Raw genomic sequence first — 24,531 nt, 5'->3', positions numbered from 1 at the left:
ACACCGCCGCACTCTCAGAAAGTAATCCAGGCTGGATACCTTACACCATCTGATAACACTGCTGCAGAAAGTAATCCAGGCAGGATACCTTACACCATCTGACAACACTTCCACACTCTCAGAAAGTAATACAGGTGGGATAACTTCCACCATCTGATAACACCGTCGCACTCTCAGAAAGTATTCCAGGCACGATACCTTACACCATCAGATAACACTGCCACACTTTCAGAAAGTAATCCAGGTAGGGAACCTTACACCATCTGCTAACACCGCCACATTCTCAGGAAATACCCAAGGCAGGGTACCTTACACCATCTGATAAAAGCACCACACTCTCAGGAAGTAATTGAGGCATTATACCTTACAACATCTGATAACACCGCCGCACTCTCAAAAAGTAATCTAGGCAGGATACCTTACACCATCTGATAACACCGCTGCAAACACTAATCCAGGCAGGATACCTTACACCATCTGGTAACACCGCCACATTCTCAGGAAATAACCAAGGCAGGTTACCTTACACCATCTGATAACACCACTAGACTCTCAGGAAGTAATCCAGCCAGGATACCTTACACCATCCGATAACACCGCCGCCCTCTCAGAAAGTAATCCAGGCTGGATACCTTACACCATCTGATAAAACCACCACACTCTCAGAAAGAAATCCTACAAGGATACTTTACAACATTCGATAACACTGACACACTCTGAAAGTAATACAGTCAGGATACCTTACACCATCTGATAACACCATCACACTCTCAGAAAGTAATCCAGGCAAGATACCTTACACCATCAATTAACACCGTCACACTATCAGATAGTAATCCTGGCAGGATACATTACACCATCTGATAACACCACCACACTCTCAGGAACTAATCCAGGCAGGATACCTGAACCCATCCGATAACACTGCCACCTTCTCAGAAAGAAATCTAGGCAGGATACCTTACACCACCTGATAACACCGCCACACTATCAGAAAGTAATCAAGGTAGGATACCGTAAACCACAAGATAACACTGACACACTCAGAAAGTAATGCAGGCAGGATACCATACACCATCTGATAACACCACCTCACTCTCAAAAAGTAATCCAGGCAGGATATCTGATAACACCACCACACTCTCAGAAAGCAATCTAAGCAGGATACCTTACACCATCTGATTACACCACCACACTCTCAAAAAGTAATCCAGGCAGGTTACTTTACACCACCTGCTAACACCACCACACTCTCAGAAAGTAATCCAGGCAGGATACCTTACACCATCTGCTAACACCACCACACTCTAAGAAAGTAATCTAGGCAGGATACCTTACACCATCTGATAACACCGCTGAACTCTTATAACGTAATCCAGGCTGGATATTTTACACCATCAGAGAACACCGCCGCAATCTCAGAAAGTAATCCAGGCAGGATACCTTACACCATCTGATAACACTGCCACACTCTCAAAAAGTAATCCAGGCAGGACACCTTACACCATCTGATAACACGCCTCACTCTCAGAAAGTAATCCAGGCAGGATACCTTATACCATCTGATAGCACCTCCGCACTTTCAGAAAGTAATTAAGGCAGGATACCTTATAACTTCTGATAACACCACCAAAAACAGAAATCCAGGCAGGATACCTTACACCATCTGATAACACTGCCACACTCTGATAAAGTAATCCAGTTGGGATACCTTACACCATCTGATAACACCGCCACATTCTCCAGAAATAACCAAGGCAGGTCACATTACACCATCTGATAAAACAACAACCAAACTCTCAGGAAGTAATCCAGACAGGATACCTTACACCATCTGATAACACCGCCGCACTCTCAGAAAGTAATCCATGCTGGATACCTTACACCATCTGATAACACCGCCGCAGAAAGTAATCCCAGCAGGATACCTGACACCATCAAATAACACCGCCACCTTCTCAGAAAGTAATCCAGGCAGGATACCTTACACCATCTGATAATACCACCATACTCTCACAAAGTAATCCAGACAGGATACCTTACACCATAAGATAACACTGACACACTCAGAAAGTAATACAGGCAGGATACTTTACACCATCTGATAACACCACCACACTCTCAGGAAGTAACCCAGGCAGGATACCTGACACCATCCGATAACACACAGCACTCTCAGAAAGTAATCCAGGCAGGATACCTGACAGCATCTGATAACACCGCCGCACTCTCAGAAATTAATCCAGGCAGGATACCTTACACCATAAAACAACACTGACATTTTCAGAAAGTAATGCAGGCAGAATACCTTACACAATCTGATAACACTGCCGCACTCTCAGAAAGTAATCCAAGCAGGATACCTTACACCATCTGATAACACCGCCACACTCTCAGATAGTAATCCAGGCAGGATACCTTACACCATCAGATAAAACTGACACACTCTCAGATAGTAATCCAGGCAGGATACCTTACACCATCTGATAACAACGATGCACTCTCAGTAACTAATCCAGGCAGGATACCTTACACCATGTGATAACACTGCCACACTTTCAGAAAGTAATCCAGGTAGGGAACCTTAGACCTTCTGATAACACCGCCACAGTCTCAGGAAATAACCAAGGCGGGATACCTTACACCATCTTGTAACACCACTACATTCTCAGGAAATAACCAAGGCAGGTTACCTTACACCATCTGATAAAACCACCACGCTCTCAGAAAGGAATTAAGGCAGGATACCTTATGCCATCTGATAACACCACTGCACTCTCAGAAAGTAATCCAGGCAGGATATCTTATTACCGCCAAAACAGTAATCCAGGCAGGATACCTTACACCATCTGATAACACTGCCACACTCTCAGGAACTAATCCAGGCAGGCTACTTTAAACTATCAGATAACACCGCCGCACTCTCAGAAAGTAATCCAGGCTGGATACCTTACACCATCTGAGAACACCGCCGCAGAAAATAATCCAGGCACGATACCTTACACCATCTGACAACACTGCCACACTCTCAGAAAGTAATACAGGTGGGATAACTTCCACCATCTGATAACACTGCCGCACTCTCAGACAGTAATCCAGGCAGGATACCCTACACCATCTGATAACACCGCCACACTCTCAGAAAGGAATCCAGGCAGGATACATTACACCATCTGATATCACGCCGCACTCTAAGAAAGTAATCCAGGCAGGAAAACTTACACCATGAGATAACACTTATTCACTTGGAAAGTAATGCAGGCAGGATACCTTACACCATCCGATAACACTGCCATACCTTCAGAAAGAAATCCAGGTAGGGAACCTTAGACTTTCTGATAACACCACCACATTCTGAGGAAATAACCAAGGCAGGATACCTTACACCATCTTGTAACACCACTACATTCTCAGGAAATAACCAAGGCAGGTTACCTTACACCATCTGATAAAACTACCAAGCTCTCAGAAAGAAATTGAGGCAGGATACCTTACACCATCTGATAACACCACTGCACTCTCAGAAAGTAATCCAGGTAGTATACCTTACACCATCTGATTACATCACCGCAAACAGTAATCCAGGCAAGATACCTTTCACCATCTGATAACACTGCCACACTCTTAGAAAGTAATCCAGGCAGGATACCTTACACCATCTGATAACACCACCAAACTTTCAGAAACTAATCCAGGCAGGATACCTTACACCATTTGATAACACTGCCACACTCTCAGAAAGTAATCCAGGCAAGTTACCGTACACCATCTGATAACACCACCACACTCTCAGGAACTAATCCAGACAGGATACTTTACATTATCAGATAACACTGCTACACTTTCAGAAAGTAATCCTGGTAGGGAACCTTACACCATCTGATAACACCGCCACATTCTCAGGAAATAACCAAGGCAGGACACCTTACACCATCTGATAAGACCGCCACACTTTCAGAAAGTAATCCAGGCACAATACCTTACACCATCTGATAACACAGCCACACTCTTTGATCATATTCGAGGCAGGAAACCTTACACCATCTGATAACACTGCCACACTCTTAGAATATAATCCAGACAGAATATATTACACCATATGATAACACTGCCACACTCTTTGAACGTAATCCAGGCAGGATACTTAACACAATCCGATAACACTACCACACTCTTAGAAGGTAATCCAGGCAGGATACCTTACACCATCAATTAACACCATCTCACCATCAGATAGTAATCCAGGCAGCATACCTTACACCATCTGATAACAGCACCACACTCTCAGGAAGTAACTCAGGCAGGATACCTGACACAATCCGATAACACGCCGCACTCTCAGAAAGTAATCCAGGCAGGATACCTGACACCATCTGATAACACCGCCGCACTTTCAGAAATTAATCCAGGGAGGATACCTTACACCATAAGACAACACTGACATTTTCAGAAAGTAATGCAGACAGAATACCTTACACTATCTGATAACACGACCACACTCTCAGAAAGTAAGCCAGGCAGGATACCTTACACAATCTGATAACACTGCCGCACTCCCAGAAAGTAATCCAGGCAGAATACCTTACACCATCTGATAACACCGCCACACTCTCAGAAAGTAACACAGGCAGGATACCTTACACCATAGGATAACACTTACACACTTGGAAAGTAATGCAGGCAGGATACCTTACACCATCTGATAACAACAACGCACTCTCAGTAACTAATCCAGGCAGGATACCTTACACCATCTAATAACACTGCCACACTTTCAGAAAGTAATCCAGGTAGGGAATCTTAGACCTTCTGATAACACCGCCACAGTCTCAGGAAATAACCAAGGCAGGATACCTTACACCATCTTGTAACACCACTACATTCTCAGGAAATAACCAAGGCAGGTTACCTAACACTATCTGATAAAAGCACCACACTCTCAGCAACTAATCCAGGCAGGATACATTACACTATCAGATAACACCGCCGCACTCTCAGAAAGTAATCCAGGCTGGATACCTTACACCATCTGATAACACTGCCGCAGAAAGTAATCCAGGCAGGATACCTTACACCATCTGACAACACTTCCACACTCTCAGAAAGTAATACAGGTGGGATAACTTCCACCATCTGATAACACCGTCGCACTCTCAGAAAGTATTCCAGGCACGATACCTTACACCATCAGATAACACTGCCACACTTTCAGAAAGTAATCCAGGAAGGGAACCTTACACCATCTGCTAACACCGCCACATTCTCAGGAAATACCCAAGGCAGGGTACCTTACACCATCTGATAAAAGCACCACACTCTCAGGAAGTAATTGAGGCATTATATCTTACAACATCTGATAACACCGCCGCACTCTCAAAAAGTAATCTAGGCAGGATACCTTACACCATCTGATAACACCGCTGCAAACACTAATCCAGGCAGGATACCTTACACCATCTGGTAACACCGCCACATTCTCAGGAAATAACCAAGGCAGGTTACCTTACACCATCTGATAACACCACTAGACTCTCAGGAAGTAATCCAGCCAGGATACCTTACACCATCCGATAACACCGCCGCCCTCTCAGAAAGTAATCCAGGCTGGATACCTTACACCATCTGATGAAACCACCACACACTCAGAAAGAAATCCTACAAGGATACTTTACAACATTCGATAACACTGACACACTCTGAAAGTAATACAGTCAGGATACCTTACACCATCTGATAACACCATCACACTCTCAGAAAGTAATCCAGGCAGGATACCTTACACCATCAATTAACACCGTCACACTATCAGATAGTAATCCTGGCAGGATACATTACACCATCTGATAACACCACCACACTCTCAGGAACTAATCCAGGCAGGATACCTGAACCCATCCGATAACACTGCCACCTTCTCAGAAAGAAATCTAGGCAGGATACCTTACACCACCTGATAACACCGCCACACTATCAGAAAGTAATCAAGGTAGGATACCGTAAACCACAAGATAACACTGACACACTCAGAAAGTAATGCAGGCAGGATACCATACACCATCTGATAACACCACCTCACTCTCAAAAAGTAATCCAGGCAGGATATCTGATAACACCACCACACACTCAGAAAGCAATCTAAGCAGGATACCTTACACCATCTGATCACACCACCACACTCTCAAAAAGTAATCCAGGCAGGTTACTTTACACCACCTGCTAACACCACCACACTCTCAGAAAGTAATCCAGGCAGGATACCTTACACCATCTGCTAACACCACCACACTCTAAGAAAGTAATCTAGGCAGGATACCTTACACCATCTGATAACACCGCTGAACTCTTATAACGTAATCCAGGCTGGATATTTTACACCATCAGATAACACCGCCGCAATCTCAGAAAGTAATCCAGGCAGGATACCTTACACCATCTGATAACACTGCCACACTCTCAAAAAGTAATCCAGGCAGGACACCTTACACCATCTGATAACACGCCTCACTCTCAGAAAGTAATCCAGGCAGGATACCTTATACCATCTGATAGCACCTCCGCACTTTCAGAAAGTAATTAAGGCAGGATACCTTACAACTTCTGATAACACCACCAAAAACAGAAATCCAGGCAGGATACCTTACACCATCTGATAACACTGCCACACTCTGATAAAGTAATCCAGTTGGGATACCTTACACCATCTGATAACACCGCCACATTCTCCAGAAATAACCAAGGCAGGTCACATTACACCATCTGATAACACAACAACCAAACTCTCAGGAAGTAATCCAGACAGGATACCTTACACCATCTGATAACACCGCCGCACTCTCAGAAAGTAATCCATGCTGGATACCTTACACCATCTGATAACACCGCCGCAGAAAGTAATCCCAGCAGGATACCTGACACCATCAAATAACACCGCCACCTTCTCAGAAAGTAATCCAGGCAGGATACCTTACACCATCTGATAATACCACCATACTCTCACAAAGTAATCCAGACAGGATACCTTACACCATAAGATAACACTGACACACTCAGAAAGTAATACAGGCAGGATACTTTACACCATCTGATAACACCACCACACTCTCAGGAAGTAACCCAGGCAGGATACCTGACACCATCCGATAACACACAGCACTCTCAGAAAGTAATCCAGGCAGGATACCTGACAGCATCTGATAACACCGCCGCACTCTCAGAAATTAATCCAGGCAGGATACCTTACACCATAAAACAACACTGACATTTTCAGAAAGTAATGCAGGCAGAATACCTTACACAATCTGATAACACTGCCGCACTCTCAGAAAGTAATCCAAGCAGGATACCTTACACCATCTGATAACACCGCCACACTCTCAGATAGTAATCCAGGCAGGATACCTTACACCATCAGATAAAACTGACACACTCTCAGATAGTAATCCAGGCAGGATACCTTACACCATCTGATAACAACGACGCACTCTCAGTAATTAATCCAGGCAGGATACCTTACACCATGTGATAACACTGCCACACTTTCAGAAAGTAATCCAGGTAGGGAACCTTAGACCTTCTGATAACACCGCCACAGTCTCAGGAAATAACCAAGGCGGGATACCTTACACCATCTTGTAACACCACTACATTCTCAGGAAATAACCAAGGCAGGTTACCTTACACCATCTGATAAAACCACCACGCTCTCAGAAAGGAATTAAGGCAGGATACCTTATGCCATCTGATAACACCACTGCACTCTCAGAAAGTAATCCAGGCAGGATATCTTATTACCGCCAAAACAGTAATCCAGGCAGGATACCTTACACCATCTGATAACACCACCACACTCTCAGCAAATAATCCAGGCAGGATATCTTACACCATCTGATAACACTGCCACACTCTCAGGAACTAATCCAGGCAGGCTACTTTAAACTATCAGATAACACCGCCGCACTCTCAGAAAGTAATCCAGGCTGGATACCTTACACCATCTGAGAACACCGCCGCAGAAAATAATCCAGGCAGGATACCTTACACCATCTGACAACACTGCCACGCTCTCAGAAAGTAATACAGGTGGGATAACTTCCACCATCTGATAACACTGCCGCACTCTCAGACAGTAATCCAGGCAGGATACCCTACACCATCTGATAACACCGCCACACTCTCAGAAAGGAATCCAGGCAGGATACATTACACCATCTGATATCACGCCGCACTCTAAGAAAGTAATCCAGGCAGGAAAACTTACACCATGAGATAACACTTATTCACTTGGAAAGTAATGCAGGCAGGATACCTTACACCATCCGATAACACTGCCATACCTTCAGAAAGAAATCCAGGTAGGGAACCTTAGACTTTCTGATAACACCACCACATTCTGAGGAAATAACCAAGGCAGGATACCTTACACCATCTTGTAACACCACTACATTCTCAGGAAATAACTAAGGCAGGTTACCTTACACCATCTGATAAAACCACCAAGCTCTCAGAAAGAAATTGAGGCAGGATACCTTACACCATCTGATAACACCACTGCACTCTCAGAAAGTAATCCAGGTAGTATACCTTACACCATCTGATTACATCGCCGCAAACAGTAATCCAGGCAAGATACCTTTCACCATCTGATAACACTGCCACACTCTTAGAAAGTAATCCAGGCAGGATACCTTACACCATCTGATAACACCACCACACTTTCAGAAACTAATCCAGGCAGGATACCTTACACCATTTGATAACACTGCCACACTCTCAGAAAGTAATCCAGGCAAGTTACCGTACACCATCTGATAACACCACCACACTCTCAGGAACTAATCCAGACAGGATACTTTACATTATCAGATAACACTGCTACACTTTCAGAAAGTAATCCTGGTAGGGAACCTTACACCATCTGATAACACCGCCACATTCTCAGGAAATAACCAAGGCAGGACACCTTACACCATCTGATAAGACCGCCACACTTTCAGAAAGTAATCCAGGCACAATACCTTACACCATCTGATAACACAGCCACACTCTTTGATCATATTCGAGGCAGGAAACCTTACACCATCTGATAACACTGCCACACTCTTAGAATATAATCCAGACAGAATATATTACACCATATGATAACACTGCCACACTCTTTGAACGTAATCCAGGCAGGATACTTAACACAATCCGATAACACTACCACACTCTTAGAAGGTAATCCAGGCAGGATACCTTACACCATCAATTAACACCATCTCACCATCAGATAGTAATCCAGGCAGCATACCTTACACCATCTGATAACAGCACCACACTCTCAGGAAGTAACTCAGGCAGGATACCTGACACAATCCGATAACACGCCGCACTCTCAGAAAGTAATCCAGGCAGGATACCTGACACCATCTGATAACACCGCCGCACTTTCAGAAATTAATCCAGGGAGGATACCTTACACCATAAGACAACACTGACATTTTCAGAAAGTAATGCAGACAGAATACCTTACACTATCTGATAACACGACCACACTCTCAGAAAGTAAGCCAGGCAGGATACCTTACACAATCTGATAACACTGCCGCACTCCCAGAAAGTAATCCAGGCAGAATACCTTACACCATCTGATAACACCGCCACACTCTCAGAAAGTAACACAGGCAGGATACCTTACACCATAGGATAACACTTACACACTTGGAAAGTAATGCAGGCAGGATACCTTACACCATCTGATAACAACAACGCACTCTCAGTAACTAATCCAGGCAGGATACCTTACACCATCTAATAACACTGCCACACTTTCAGAAAGTAATCCAGGTAGGGAATCTTAGACCTTCTGATAACACCGCCACAGTCTCAGGAAATAACCAAGGCAGGATACCTTACACCATCTTGTAACACCACTACATTCTCAGGAAATAACCAAGGCAGGTTACCTAACACTATCTGATAAAAGCACCACACTCTCAGCAACTAATCCAGGCAGGATACATTACACTATCAGATAACACCGCCGCACTCTCAGAAAGTAATCCAGGCTGGATACCTTACACCATCTGATAACACTGCCGCAGAAAGTAATCCAGGCAGGATACCTTACACCATCTGACAACACTTCCACACTCTCAGAAAGTAATACAGGTGGGATAACTTCCACCATCTGATAACACCGTCGCACTCTCAGAAAGTATTCCAGGCACGATACCTTACACCATCAGATAACACTGCCACACTTTCAGAAAGTAATCCAGGAAGGGAACCTTACACCATCTGCTAACACCGCCACATTCTCAGGAAATACCCAAGGCAGGGTACCTTACACCATCTGATAAAAGCACCACACTCTCAGGAAGTAATTGAGGCATTATACCTTACAACATCTGATAACACCGCCGCACTCTCAAAAAGTAATCTAGGCAGGATACCTTACACCATCTGATAACACCGCTGCAAACACTAATCCAGGCAGGATACCTTACACCATCTGGTAACACCGCCACATTCTCAGGAAATAACCAAGGCAGGTTACCTTACACCATCTGATAACACCACTAGACTCTCAGGAAGTAATCCAGCCAGGATACCTTACACCATCCGATAACACCGCCGCCCTCTCAGAAAGTAATCCAGGCTGGATACCTTACACCATCTGATGAAACCACCACACACTCAGAAAGAAATCCTACAAGGATACTTTACAACATTCGATAACACTGACACACTCTGAAAGTAATACAGTCAGGATACCTTACACCATCTGATAACACCATCACACTCTCAGAAAGTAATCCAGGCAGGATACCTTACACCATCAATTAACACCGTCACACTATCAGATAGTAATCCTGGCAGGATACATTACACCATCTGATAACACCACCACACTCTCAGGAACTAATCCAGGCAGGATACCTGAACCCATCCGATAACACTGCCACCTTCTCAGAAAGAAATCTAGGCAGGATACCTTACACCACCTGATAACACCGCCACACTATCAGAAAGTAATCAAGGTAGGATACCGTAAACCACAAGATAACACTGACACACTCAGAAAGTAATGCAGGCAGGATACCATACACCATCTGATAACACCACCCCACTCTCAAAAAGTAATCCAGGCAGGATATCTGATAACACCACCACACACTCAGAAAGCAATCTAAGCAGGATACCTTACACCATCTGATTACACCACCACACTCTCAAAAAGTAATCCAGGCAGGTTACTTTACACCACCTGCTAACACCACCACACTCTCAGAAAGTAATCCAGGCAGGATACCTTACACCATCTGCTAACACCACCACACTCTAAGAAAGTAATCTAGGCAGGATACCTTACACCATCTGATAACACCGCTGAACTCTTATAACGTAATCCAGGCTGGATATTTTACACCATCAGATAACACCGCCGCAATCTCAGAAAGTAATCCAGGCAGGATACCTTACACCATCTGATAACACTGCCACACTCTCAAAAAGTAATTCAGGCAGGACACCTTACACCATCTGATAACACGCCTCACTCTCAGAAAGTAATCCAGGCAGGATACCTTATACCATCTGATAGCACCTCCGCACTTTCAGAAAGTAATTAAGGCAGGATACCTTACAACTTCTGATAACACCACCAAAAACAGAAATCCAGGCAGGATACCTTACACCATCTGATAACACTGCCACACTCTGATAAAGTAATCCAGTTGGGATACCTTACACCATCTGATAACACCGCCACATTCTCCAGAAATAACCAAGGCAGGTCACATTACACCATCTGATAACACAACAACCAAACTCTCAGGAAGTAATCCAGACAGGATACCTTACACCATCTGATAACACCGCCGCACTCTCAGAAAGTAATCCATGCTGGATACCTTACACCATCTGATAACACCGCCGCAGAAAGTAATCCCAGCAGGATACCTGACACCATCAAATAACACCGCCACCTTCTCAGAAAGTAATCCAGGCAGGATACCTTACACCATCTGATAATACCACCATACTCTCACAAAGTAATCCAGACAGGATACCTTACACCATAAGATAACACTGACACACTCAGAAAGTAATACAGGCAGGATACTTTACACCATCTGATAACACCACCACACTCTCAGAAAGTAATCCAGGCAGGATATCTCACACCATATAATAAAACTGACACACTTAGAAAGTAATGCAGGCAGGATACCTTACACCATCGGATAACACCACCACACTCTCACAAAGCAATCCAGGCAAGATACCTTACACCATCTGATAACACCATCACACTCTCAGAAAGTGATCCAGGCAGGATACCTTACACCATCTGATAACACCGCCACACTCTCAGAAAGTAATCCAGGCAGCATACCTTACACCATCTGATAACACCGCCACACTGTCAGAAAGTGATCTAGGAAGGATACCTTACACCATCTGATAACACCGCCACACTCTCAGAAAGTAATCCAGGCAGGATACCTTACAACATTAGATAACACTGACACACTCAGAAAGGAATACAGGCAGGATACCTTACACCATCTGACAAAACCACCACACTGTCAGAAAGTAATCCAGGCAGGATATCTTACACCATAAAATAACACTCACACACTCAGAAAGTAATGCAGGCAGGATGCCTTACACCTTCTGATAACACCACCACACACTCAAAAAGTAATCCAGGCAGGATACCTTACACCATCTGATAACACCATCACATTCTCAGAAAGTAATCCAGGAAGGATGACTTACACCATCTGATAACACCGCCACACTCTCAGAAAGTAATCCAGGCAGCATACCTTACACCATCTGATAACACCGCCACCCTGTCAGAAAGTGATCCAGGAAGGATACCTTACACAATAAGATAACACAGCTATACGTTCAGAAAGTAGTCCAGGCAGGATACCATACACCATCTGATAACAAGGCTACACTTTCAGATAATAATCCAGGCAGTATACTTTACACCATCTGATAACACCAAGACACTCTCAGAAAGTAATCCAGGCAGGATACCTTACACAAACTGATAACACTGCCACACTCTTAGAACATAATCCAGGCAGAATATATTAAACCATATGATAACACTGCCACACGCTTTGAACATAATCCAGGCAGGATACTTAACACAATCCGATAACACTGCCACGCTCTTAGAACGTAATCCAGGCAGGATACCACACACACTCAGGAAGTAACCCAGGCAGGATACTTGACACCATCCGATAACACGCCGCACTCTCAGAAAGTAATAAAGGCAGGATACCTGACAGCATCTGATAACACCACCGCACTCTCAGAAATTAATCCAGGCAGGATACCTTACACCATAAGATAACACTGACATTTTCAGAAAGTAATGCAGGCAGAATACCTTACACCATCTGATAACACTGCTACACTCTCAGAAAGTAATCCAGGCAGGATACATTACACATTCTGATAACACTGCCGCACTCTCAGAAAGTAATCCAGGCAGAATACCTTACGCCATCTGATAACACCGCTGCACTCTCAGAAAGTAATCCAGGCAGGATACCTTACACCATCAGATAACACCGCCACACTCTCAGATAGTAATCCAGGCAGGATACCTTACACCATCAGATAACACTGCCACACTTTCAGAAAGTAATCTAGGTAGGGAACCTTAGACCTTCTGATAAGACCGCCACAGTCTCAGGAAATAACCAAGGCAGGATACCTTACACCATCTTGTAACACCACTACATTCTCAGGAAATAACCAAGGCAGGTTACCTTACACCATCTGATAAAACCACCACACTCTCAGAAAGGAATTGAGGCAGGATACCTTACACCATCTGATAACACCACTGCACTCTCAGAAAGTAATCCAGGCAGGATACCTTATTACCGCCACAAACAGTAATCCAGGCAGGATACCTTACACCATCTGATAACACCACCACACTTTCAGCAAATAATCCAGGCAGGATATTTTACAATGTCTGATAACACTGCCACACTCTCAGAAAGTAATCCAGGCAGGTTACTTTACACTATCTGATAACACCACCACACTCTCAGAAAGTAATCCAGGCTGGATACCTTACACCATCTGAGAACACCGCCGCAGAAAGTAATCCAGGCAGGATACCTTACACCATCTGACAACACTGCGACACTCTCAGAAAGTAATTCAGGTGGGATAACTTCCACCATCTGATAACACTGTCGCACTCTCAGACAGTAATCCAGGCAGGATACCCTACACCATCTGATAACACCGCCGCACTCTCAGAAAGTAATCCAGGCAGGCTACCTTACACCATCTGATATCATGCCGCACTCTCAGAAAGTAATCCAAGCAGGATACCTTACACCATAAGATAACACTTATTCACTTGGAAAGTAATGCAGGCAGGATACCTTACACCATCTGATAACACTGCCACACCTTCAGAAAGTAATCCAGGTAGGGAACCTTAGACCTTCTGATACCACCACCAAATTCTCACGAAATAACCAAGGCAGGATACCTTACACCATCTTGTAACACCACTACATTCTCAGGAAATAACCAAGGCAGGTTACCTTACACCATCTGATAAAACCACCAAGCTCTCAGAAAGAAATTGAGGCAGGATACCTTACACCATCTGATAATACCACTGCACTCTCAGAAAGTAATCCAGGCAGGATAATTTACACCATCTGATTACACCGCCGCAAACAGTAATCCAGGCAGGATACCTTTCACCATCTGATAACACTGCCACACTCTTAGAAAGTAATTCAGGCAGGATACCTTACACCATCTGATAACACCACCACACTCTCAGAAAGTAATCCAGGCAGGATACCTTACACCATCTGATAACTCTGCCACACTCTCAGAAAGTAATCCAGGCAAGTTACCTTACACCATCTGATAACACCAACACACTCTCAGAAAGTAATCCAGGCAGGATACCTTACACCATCTGATAACACCACCACACTCTCAGGAACTAATACAGGCAGGATACTTTACATTATCAGATTAAACTGCCACACTTACAGAAAGTAATCCTGGTAGGGAACCTTACACCATCTGATTACACCATCACATTCTCAGGAAATAACCAAGGCAGGACACCTTACACCATCTGATAACACCGCCACACTTTCAGAAAGTAATCCAGGCAGAATACCTTACACCATCTGACAACACAGCCACACTCTTTGATCATAATCAAGGCAGGAAACCTTACACCATCTGATATCACTGCCATACTCTTAGAACGTAATCCAGGCACGATACCCTACACCATCAATTAACACCGTCTCACCATCAGATATTAATCCAAGCAGCATACCTTACACCATCTGATAACAGCATCACACTCTCAGGAAGTAACTCAGGCAGGATACGTGACACAATCCGATAACACGCCGCACTCTCAGAAAGTAATCCAGGCAGGATACCTGACACCATCTGATAACACCGCCGCACTCTCAGAAATTAATCCAGGCAGGATACCTTACACCATAAGACAACACTGACATTTTCAGAAAGTAATGCAGACAGAATACCTTACACTATCTGATAACACGGCCACACTCTCAGAAAGTAATCCAGGCAGAATACTTTACACAATCTGATAACACTGCCGCACTCTCAGAAAGTAATCCAGGCAGGATACCTTACACCATCTGATAACACCGCCACACTCTCAGAAAGTAATCCAGGCAGGATACCTTACACCATCTGATAACACCGCCACACTCTCAGATAGTAATCCAGGCAGGATACCTTACACCATCTGATAACAACGACGCACTATCAGTAACTAATCCAGGCAAGATACCTTACACCATCTGATAACACTGCCACACTTTCAGAAAGTAATCCAGGTAGGTAATCTTAGACCTTCTGATAACACCGCCACAGTCTCAGGAAATAACCAAGGCAGGATACCTTACACCATCTTGTAACACCACTACATTCTCAGGAAATACCCAAGGCAGGTTACCTTACACCATCTGATAAAACCACCACGCTCTCACAAAGGAATTGAGGCAGGATACCTTACACCATCTGATAACACCACTGCACTCTCAGAAAGTAATCCAGGCAGGATACCTTACACCATCTGATTACACCGCCACAAACAGTAATCCAGGCAGGATACCTTTCACCATCTGATAACACTGCCACAATCTTAGAAAGTAATCCAAGCAGGATACCTTACACCATCTGATAACACCACCACACTCTCAGCAAATAATCCAGTCAGGATACCTTACACCATCTGATAACACTGCCACACTCTCAGAAGGTAATCCAGGCAGGTTACCTTACACCATCTGATAACACCACCACACTCTCAGAAAGTAATCCAGGCAGGATACCTTACACCATCTGATATCACCACCACACTCTTAGAAAGTAATCAAGGCAGGATACCTTACACCATCTGATAACACCACCACACTCTCAGGAACTAATCCAGGCAGGATACTTTACATTATCAGATAACATTGCCACACTTTCAGAAAGTAATCCTGGTAGGGAACCTTACACCATCTGACTACACCGTCACATTCTCAGGAAATAACCAAGGCAGGACACCTTACACCATCTGATAACACCGCCACACTTTCAGAAAGTAATCCAGGCAGAATACCTTACACCATCTGACAACACAGCCACACTCTTTGATCATAATCAAGGCAGGAAACCTTACACCATCTTATAACACTGCCATACTCTTAGAACGTAATCCAGGCACGATACCCTACACCATCAATTAACACCGTCTCACCATCAGATATTAATCCAAGCAGCATACTTTACACCATCTGATAACAGCATCACACTCTCAGGAAGTAACTCAGGCAGGATACGTGACACAATCCGATAACACGCCGCACTGTCAGAAAGTAATCCAGGCAGGATACCTTACACCATAAGACAACACTGACATTTTCAGAAAGTAATGCAGACAGAATACCTTACACTATCTGATAACACGGCCACACTCTCAGAAAGTAATCCAGGCAGGATACCTTACACCATCTGATAACACCGCCACAGTCTCAGGAAATAACCAAGGCAGGATACCTTCACCATCTTGTAACACCACTACATTCTCAGGAAATAACCAAGGCAGGTTACCTTACACCATCTGATAACACCACCACACTCTCAGCAAATAATCCAGTCAGGATACCTTACACCATCTGATAACACTGCCACACTCTCAGAAGGTAATCCAGGCAGGTTACCTTACACCATCTGATAACACCACCACACTCTCAGAAACTAATCCAGGCAGGATACTTTACACTATCAGATAACACCGCCGCACTCTCAGAAACTAATCCAGGCTGGATACCTTACACCATCTGATAACACCGCCACAGAAAGTAATCCAGGCAGGATACCTTACATCATCTGACAACGCTGCCACACTCTCAGAAAGTAATACAGGTGGGATAATTTCCACCATCTGATAACACTGCCGCACTCTCAGAAATTAATCCAGGCAGGATACCTTACACCATCTGATAACACCGCCGCACTCTCAGAAAGTAATCCAGGCAGGATACATTACACCATCTGATATCACGCCGTACTCTCAGAAAGTAATCCAGGCAGGATAATTTATACCATAAGATAACACTTACACACTTGGAAAGTAATGCAGGCAGGATACCTTACACCATCTGATAACAATGACGCACTATCAGTAACTAATCCAGGCAGGATACCTTACACCATCTGATAAACCTGCCACACTTTCAGAAAGTAATCCTGGTAGGGAACCCTAGACCTTCTGATAACACCGCCACATTCTCAGGAAATAACCAAGGCAGGATACCTTACACCATCTTGTAACACCACTACATTCTCTGGAAATAACCAAGGCAGGTTACCTTACACCATCTGATAAAACCACCATGCTCTCACAAAGGATTTGAGGCAGGATACCTTACACCATCTGATAACACCACTGCACTCTCAGAAAGTAATCCAGGCAGGATACCTTACACCATCTGATTACACAACCGCAAAAAGTAATCCAGGCAGGATACCTTTCACCATCTGATAACACTGCCACACTCTTAGAAAGAAATCCAGGCAGGATACCTTATCTCATCTGATAACACCACCACACTCTCAGAAGGTAATCCAGGCAGGATACCTGACACCATCTGATAACACCACCACACTCTCAAGAACTAATTCAGGCAGGATACTTTACACTATCAGATAACACTGCCACACTCTCAGAAAGTAATCCAGGCAGGTTACCTTACACCATCTGATAACACCACCACACTCTCAGGAACTAATCCAGGCAGGATAATTTACACTATCAAATAACACCTCCGCACTCTCAGAAAGTAATCCAGGCTGGATACCTTACACCATCTGATAACACCGCTGCAGAAAGTAATCCAAGCAGGATACCTTACACCATCTGACAACACTGCCAAACTCTCAGAAAGTAATACAGGTGGGATAACTTCCAAAATCTGATAACACTGCCGCACTCTCAAAAAGTAATCCAGGCAGGATACCTTACACCATCTGATAACACCGCTGCACTCTCAGATAGTAATCCAGGCAGGATACCTTACACCATCTGATATCACGCCGCACTCTCAGAAAGTAATCCAGGCAGGATACCTGACACCATCTGATAAAACCGATGCACTCTCAGAAAGTAATCCAGGCAGGATACCTTACACCATAAGATAACACTGACACACTCAGAAAGTAATGCACTCAGGATACCTTACACCATCTCATAACACTGCAACACTCTCAGAAACTAATCCAGGCAGGATACCTTACACCATCTGATAACACCGCCACACTCTCAGAAAGTATTCCAGGCAGGATACCTTACACCATCAGATAACACTGCCACACTTTCAGAAAGTAATCCAGGTAGAGAACCTTACACCATCTGCTAACACCGCCACATTTTCAGAAAATATCCAAGGCAGGACACCTTACACCATCTGATAAGACTGCCACACTCTCAGAAAGTAATCCAGGCAGCACACCTTACACCATCTGATTACACGCCGCACTCTCAGAAAGTAATCCACGCACAATACCTTAATCAATCAATCAATCATAGGCATTTGTATAGCGCACTGCTCACCCGGAGGGTCTCAAGGCGCTGGGGGGGGGAACGCTACTGCTCGAACAGCCAGGTCTTGAGTTGCTTCCTGAAGGCGAGATGGTCTTGCGTTGTCCGGAGGTGGATGGGGAGGGAGTTCCATGTCTTGGCTGCCAGGTAGGAGAAGGATCTGCCTCCGGCGGTGACTCTGCGGATGCGGGGGACGGTGGCGAGAGCGAGGCTGGCGGAGCGGAGCTGGCGGGTGGGCTTGTGGAAGGTCAGGCGGCTGTTGAGGAACTTGGGGCCCAGGTCGTGGAGGGCCTTGTGTGCGTGGGTGAGGAGTCGGAACGTGATTCTTTTGTTGACGGGGAGCCACTGCAGGTCTCTCAGGTGTCCGGAGATGTGGCTGTGTCGGGGGATGTCCAGGATGAGTCGTGCTGAGGCGTTCTGGATCCGTTGGAGTTTCTTCTGGAGTTTGGCGGTGGTGCCGGCGTAGAGGGCGTTCCCGTAGTCCAGCCGACTGGTGACGAGGGCCTGGGTGACCGTCTTCCTGGTCTCGGTGGGGATCCACCGGAAGATCTTTCGAAGCATGCGCAGGGTGTTGAAGCATGAAGACGAGACAGCGTTGACTTGTCTGGTCATCGAGAGGGAGGAGTCCAGGATGAAGCCTAGGTTGCGTGCGTGGTTCGTTGGCTTGGGGGTGGCTCCCAGGGCGGGGGGCCACCAGGAGTCGTCCCAGGCGGAGGGTGATGATCCCAGGATGAGGACCTCCGTCTTGTCTGAGTTCAGTTTCAGGCGGCTGTTCTTCATCCATTCGGCGACGTCTTTCATCCCTTCGTGTAGGCTGGCTCTGGCGGCGTCCGGGTCGCTGGTGAGGGAGAGGATCAGCTGGGTGTCGTCGGCGTAGGTGATGATCTTGAGGTTGTGTTGACGTGCGATGGTTGCGAGGGGGCTCATGTAGACGTTGAAGAGGGTGGGGCTGAGCGATGACCCTTGTGGAACGCCGCAGATGACTTCGGTGGCCGCTGACCGGAACGGGGGGAGGCGGACTCTCTGGGTTCTTCCGGCGAGGAATGAGGTGATCCACTCCAGGGCCTTCTCCTGGATGCCGGTGTTGTTCAGGCGCTGTACCAGCGTGCGGTGGCAGACAGTGTCGAACGCTGCGGAGAGGTCCAGGAGGATGAGGGCCGCAGTTTCCCCGTTGTCCATTAGGGATCTGATGTCGTCTGTGGCTGCGATGAGGGCGGTCTCCGTGCTGTGGTTGGCTCGGAAGCCGGATTGCGAGTGGTCGAGGGATCCGTTGGTCTCGAGGAAGGCGGCTATCTGTCTGTTGACGGTCTTCTCGATGACTTTGGCAGGAAACGGGAGGAGCGAGATGGGGCGGTAGTTCTTGAGGTCGGAGGGGTCTGCAGTTGGTTTCTTCAGCAGGGCACTGATCTCGGCGTGTTTCCAGCACTCCGGGAAGGTGGCGGTGTTGAAGGAGGCGTTGATGATGTCGCGGAGGTGGGGTGCGATGATGTGGTCGGCCGTGTTGAAGATGTGGTGTGGGCAGGGGTCCGTAGGGGATCCGGAGTGGATGGTGTTCATTGTGCGTGTTGTGTCTTCGGTGCTGACTGGGGTCCAGGTGCGGAGGGTGGCGGTGGGGGGCATCGGTTCGGTGGTGGGGTTCGTGGTTGGTGGGCCGAAGCTGTTGTGAATGTTGGCGATCTTGTCGTGGAAGAAGGCTGCGAGGGAGTCGCAGAGGTCTTGCGAGGGAGTGATGTAATTGTTTCCGGGCGTCGGGGTTGGAGAGCTCTTTGACGATGCTGAAGAGTTCCTTGCTGTTGTGGGTGTTGTTGTCCAGTCGTTCCTTGAAGGCTGTCTTCTTTGTGGCGCGGATCAGTTGGTGGTGTTTGCGGGTGGCGTGTTTGAGGGCCGTCATGTTGTCTGTGGTCTGGTTGGTGCGCCAGGTGTTCTCCAGGGAGCGGCAGTTCTTCATGGAGGTGATGAGCTCGTCGGTGAACCTTAAACCATAAGATAACACTGACACACTCAGAAAGTAATCCAGGCAGGATACCTTAAACCATCTGATAACACCGCTGCACTCTCATAAAGTATTCCAGGGAGGATACCTTACACCAGCTGGTAACACTGCTACACTTTCTGAAAGTAATCCAGGAAGGAAACCTTACACCATCAGGTAACACCAGAAAATTCTCAGGAAATAACCAAGGCAGGACACTTTACACCACCTGATAACACCAGCACACTCTCAGGAAGTAATCCAGGCAGGATACCTTACACCATTTGATAACGCCGCCACATTCTCAGGAAATAACCAAGGCAGGTTACCTTACACCATCTGATAAAAGCACCACACTCTCAGGAAGTAATCGAGTCATTATACCTTACAACATCTGATAACACCGCCGCACTCTCAAAAAGTAATCTAGGCAGGATACCTTACACCATCTGATAACACCGCTGCAAACAGTAATCCTGGAAGGATACCTTACACCATCTGATAACACTGCCACACTCTGAGAAAGTAATCCAGATGGGATACCTTACACCATCTGATAACACCGCAAAAATTTTCAGGAAATAACCAAGGCAGGTTACCTTACACCATCTGATAACACCACTACACTCTCAGGAAGTAATCCAGCCAGGATACCTTACACCATCCGATAACACCGCCGCACTCCCAGAAAGAAATCCAGGCAGGATACCTAACACTATTTGATAACACAGCCACACTCTCAGAAAGTAATCCAGTTGGGATACCTTACACCATCTGATAACACCGCCACATTCTCAGGAAATAACCAAGGCAGGTTACCTTATACCATCTGACAACATCACCACACTCTCAGGAAGTAATCCAGACAGGATACCTTAATCCATCTGATAACACCGCTGCACTCTCACAAAGTAATCCAGGCAGGATACCTTACACCATCTGATAACACCGCCACAGAAAGTAATCCAGGCAGGTTACCCTACTCCATCTGATAACACTGTCACACTCTCAGATATTAATCCAGGCATGATACCTTACACCATTAGATAGCACTGCCGCACTCTCAGAAGGTAATCCAGGCAGGATGCCTTACACCGTCTGATAACACCGTCAAACTCTCGGAAAGTAATCCAGGAAAGATACCTTACACCATTTGATAACACCGCCACACTCTTAGAAAGTAATCCAGGCAGGATACCTTACAGCATCTGATAACACAGTCACAGAAAGTAATCCAGGCAGGATACCTAACACCATCGGATAACACCATCACACTCTCGGAAAGTAATCCAGGCAGGTTACTTTACACCATCTGATAACACCACCAAACTCTCAGGAAGAAATCCATGCAGGGTACCTAACACCATCTGATAACACCACTAAGCTCTCAGGATGTAATCCAGGAAGGTTAAATTACACCATCTGATAACACCACCAAACTCTCAGGAAGTAATCAGGCAGGGTACCTTACACCGTCTGATAACCCCGCCACATTCTCAGGAAATAACCAAGGAAGGATACCTTACAAAATCTGATAACACCGCTACACTCTCAGGTGGTAATCCACGCAGGATATTTTACACCATCTGATAACACCGCCACATTCTCAGGAAATAACCAAGTCAGGATACCTTACGCCATCTAATAACACCACGACACTACCAGGAAGTAATCCAGGCAGGATACCCTACACCATCTAACAACACTGATGCACTCTCAGAAAGTAATCCACGCAGGATACCTTACACCATCTGATAACACCGCCGCAAAAAGTAATCCAGGCAGGATACCTTACACCATCTGATAACACTGCCACATCCTCAGAAATTAATCCAGGCAGGATATTTTACACCATCTGATAAAACTTCCACACCCTCAGGAACTAATCCAGGCAGGATACTTTACACTATCAGATAACACCGCCGCACTCTCAGAAAGTAATCCAGGCTGGATACCTTACACCATCTGATAACACCGCTGCAGAAAGTAATCCAAGCAGGATCCCTTACACCATCTGACAACACTGCCAAACTCTCAGAAAGTAATACAGGTGGGATAACTTCCAAAATCTGATAACACTGCCGCACTCTCAGAAAGTACCAGGCAGGATACCTTACACCATCTGATAACACCGCTGCACTCTCAGATAGTAATCCAGGCAGGATACCTGACACCATCTGATAACACCGACGCACTGTCAGAAAGTAATCCAGGCAGGATACCTTACACCATAAGGTAACACTGACACACTCAGAAAGTAATGCAGGCAGGATACCTTACACCATCTGATAATACTGCCACACTCTCAGAAACTAATCCAGGCAGGATACCTTACACCATCTGGTAACACCACCGCACTCTCAGAAAGTATTCCAGGCAGGATACCTTACACCATCTGATAACACCGCTGCACTCTCAGAAAGTAATCCAGGCAGGATACCTTACACCATCTGATATCCCGCCGCACTCTCAGAAAGTAATCCAGGCAGGATACCTGACACCATCTGATATCACCGACGCACTCTCAGAAAGTAATCCAGGCAGGATTCCTTTCACCATAATATAACACAGACACAGTCAGAAAGTAATGCAGGCAGGATACCTTACACCATCTGATAATACTGCCACACTCTCAGAAAGTAATCCAGGCAGCATACCTTACACCATCTGATAACACCGCCGCATTCTCAGAAAGTAATCCACGCACAATACCTTACACCATAAAATAACACTGACACACTCAGAAAGTAATCCAGGCAGGATACCTTAAACCATCTGATAACACCGATGCACTCTCATAAAGTATTCCAGGGAGGATACCTTACACCAGCTGGTAACACTGCGACACTTTCAGAAAGTAATCCAGGAAGGATACCTTACACCATCAGGTAACACCAGCAAATTCTCAGGAAATAACCAAGGCAGGTTACCTTACACCATCTGATAAAAGCACCACACTCTCAGGAAGTAATCGAGTCATTATACCTTACAACATCTGATAACACCGCCGCACTCTCAAAAAGTAATCTAGGCAGGATACCTTACACCATCGGATAACACCGCTGCAAACAGTAATCCTGGAAGGATACCTTACACAATCTGATAAAACTGCCACACTCTGAGAAAGTAATCCAGATGGGATACCTTACACCATCTGATAACACCGCCAAATTCTCAGGAAATAACCAAGGCAGGTTACCTTACACCATCTGATAACACCACTACGCTCTCAGGAAGTAATCCAGCCAGGATACCTTACACCATCCGATAACACCGCCGCACTCTCAGAAAGCAATCCAGGCAGGATACCGAACACTATTTGATAACACAGCCACACTCTCAGAAAGTAATCCAGTTGAGATACCTTACACCATCTGATAACACCGCCACATTCTCAGGAAATAACCAAGGCAGGTTACCTTAT

The 24,531-nt window shown here is 45.5% G+C and overlaps 1 pseudogene; it reads right to left on the bottom strand.

Annotated features, from left to right (window-relative positions):
* LOC146839154 (uncharacterized) overlaps nucleotides 1–24,531 on the bottom strand; it is a 345,435-nt pseudogene that overhangs the window by 131,942 nt on the left and 188,962 nt on the right.

This window comes from Triturus cristatus, chromosome 4_2, assembly GCF_964204655.1.
Source record: "Triturus cristatus chromosome 4_2, aTriCri1.1, whole genome shotgun sequence".
Lineage (NCBI taxonomy): Eukaryota > Metazoa > Chordata > Amphibia > Caudata > Salamandridae > Triturus > Triturus cristatus.
Note: the sequence above shows the minus strand (reverse complement) of the source record. Positions and strands in the feature narration are given on the sequence as shown.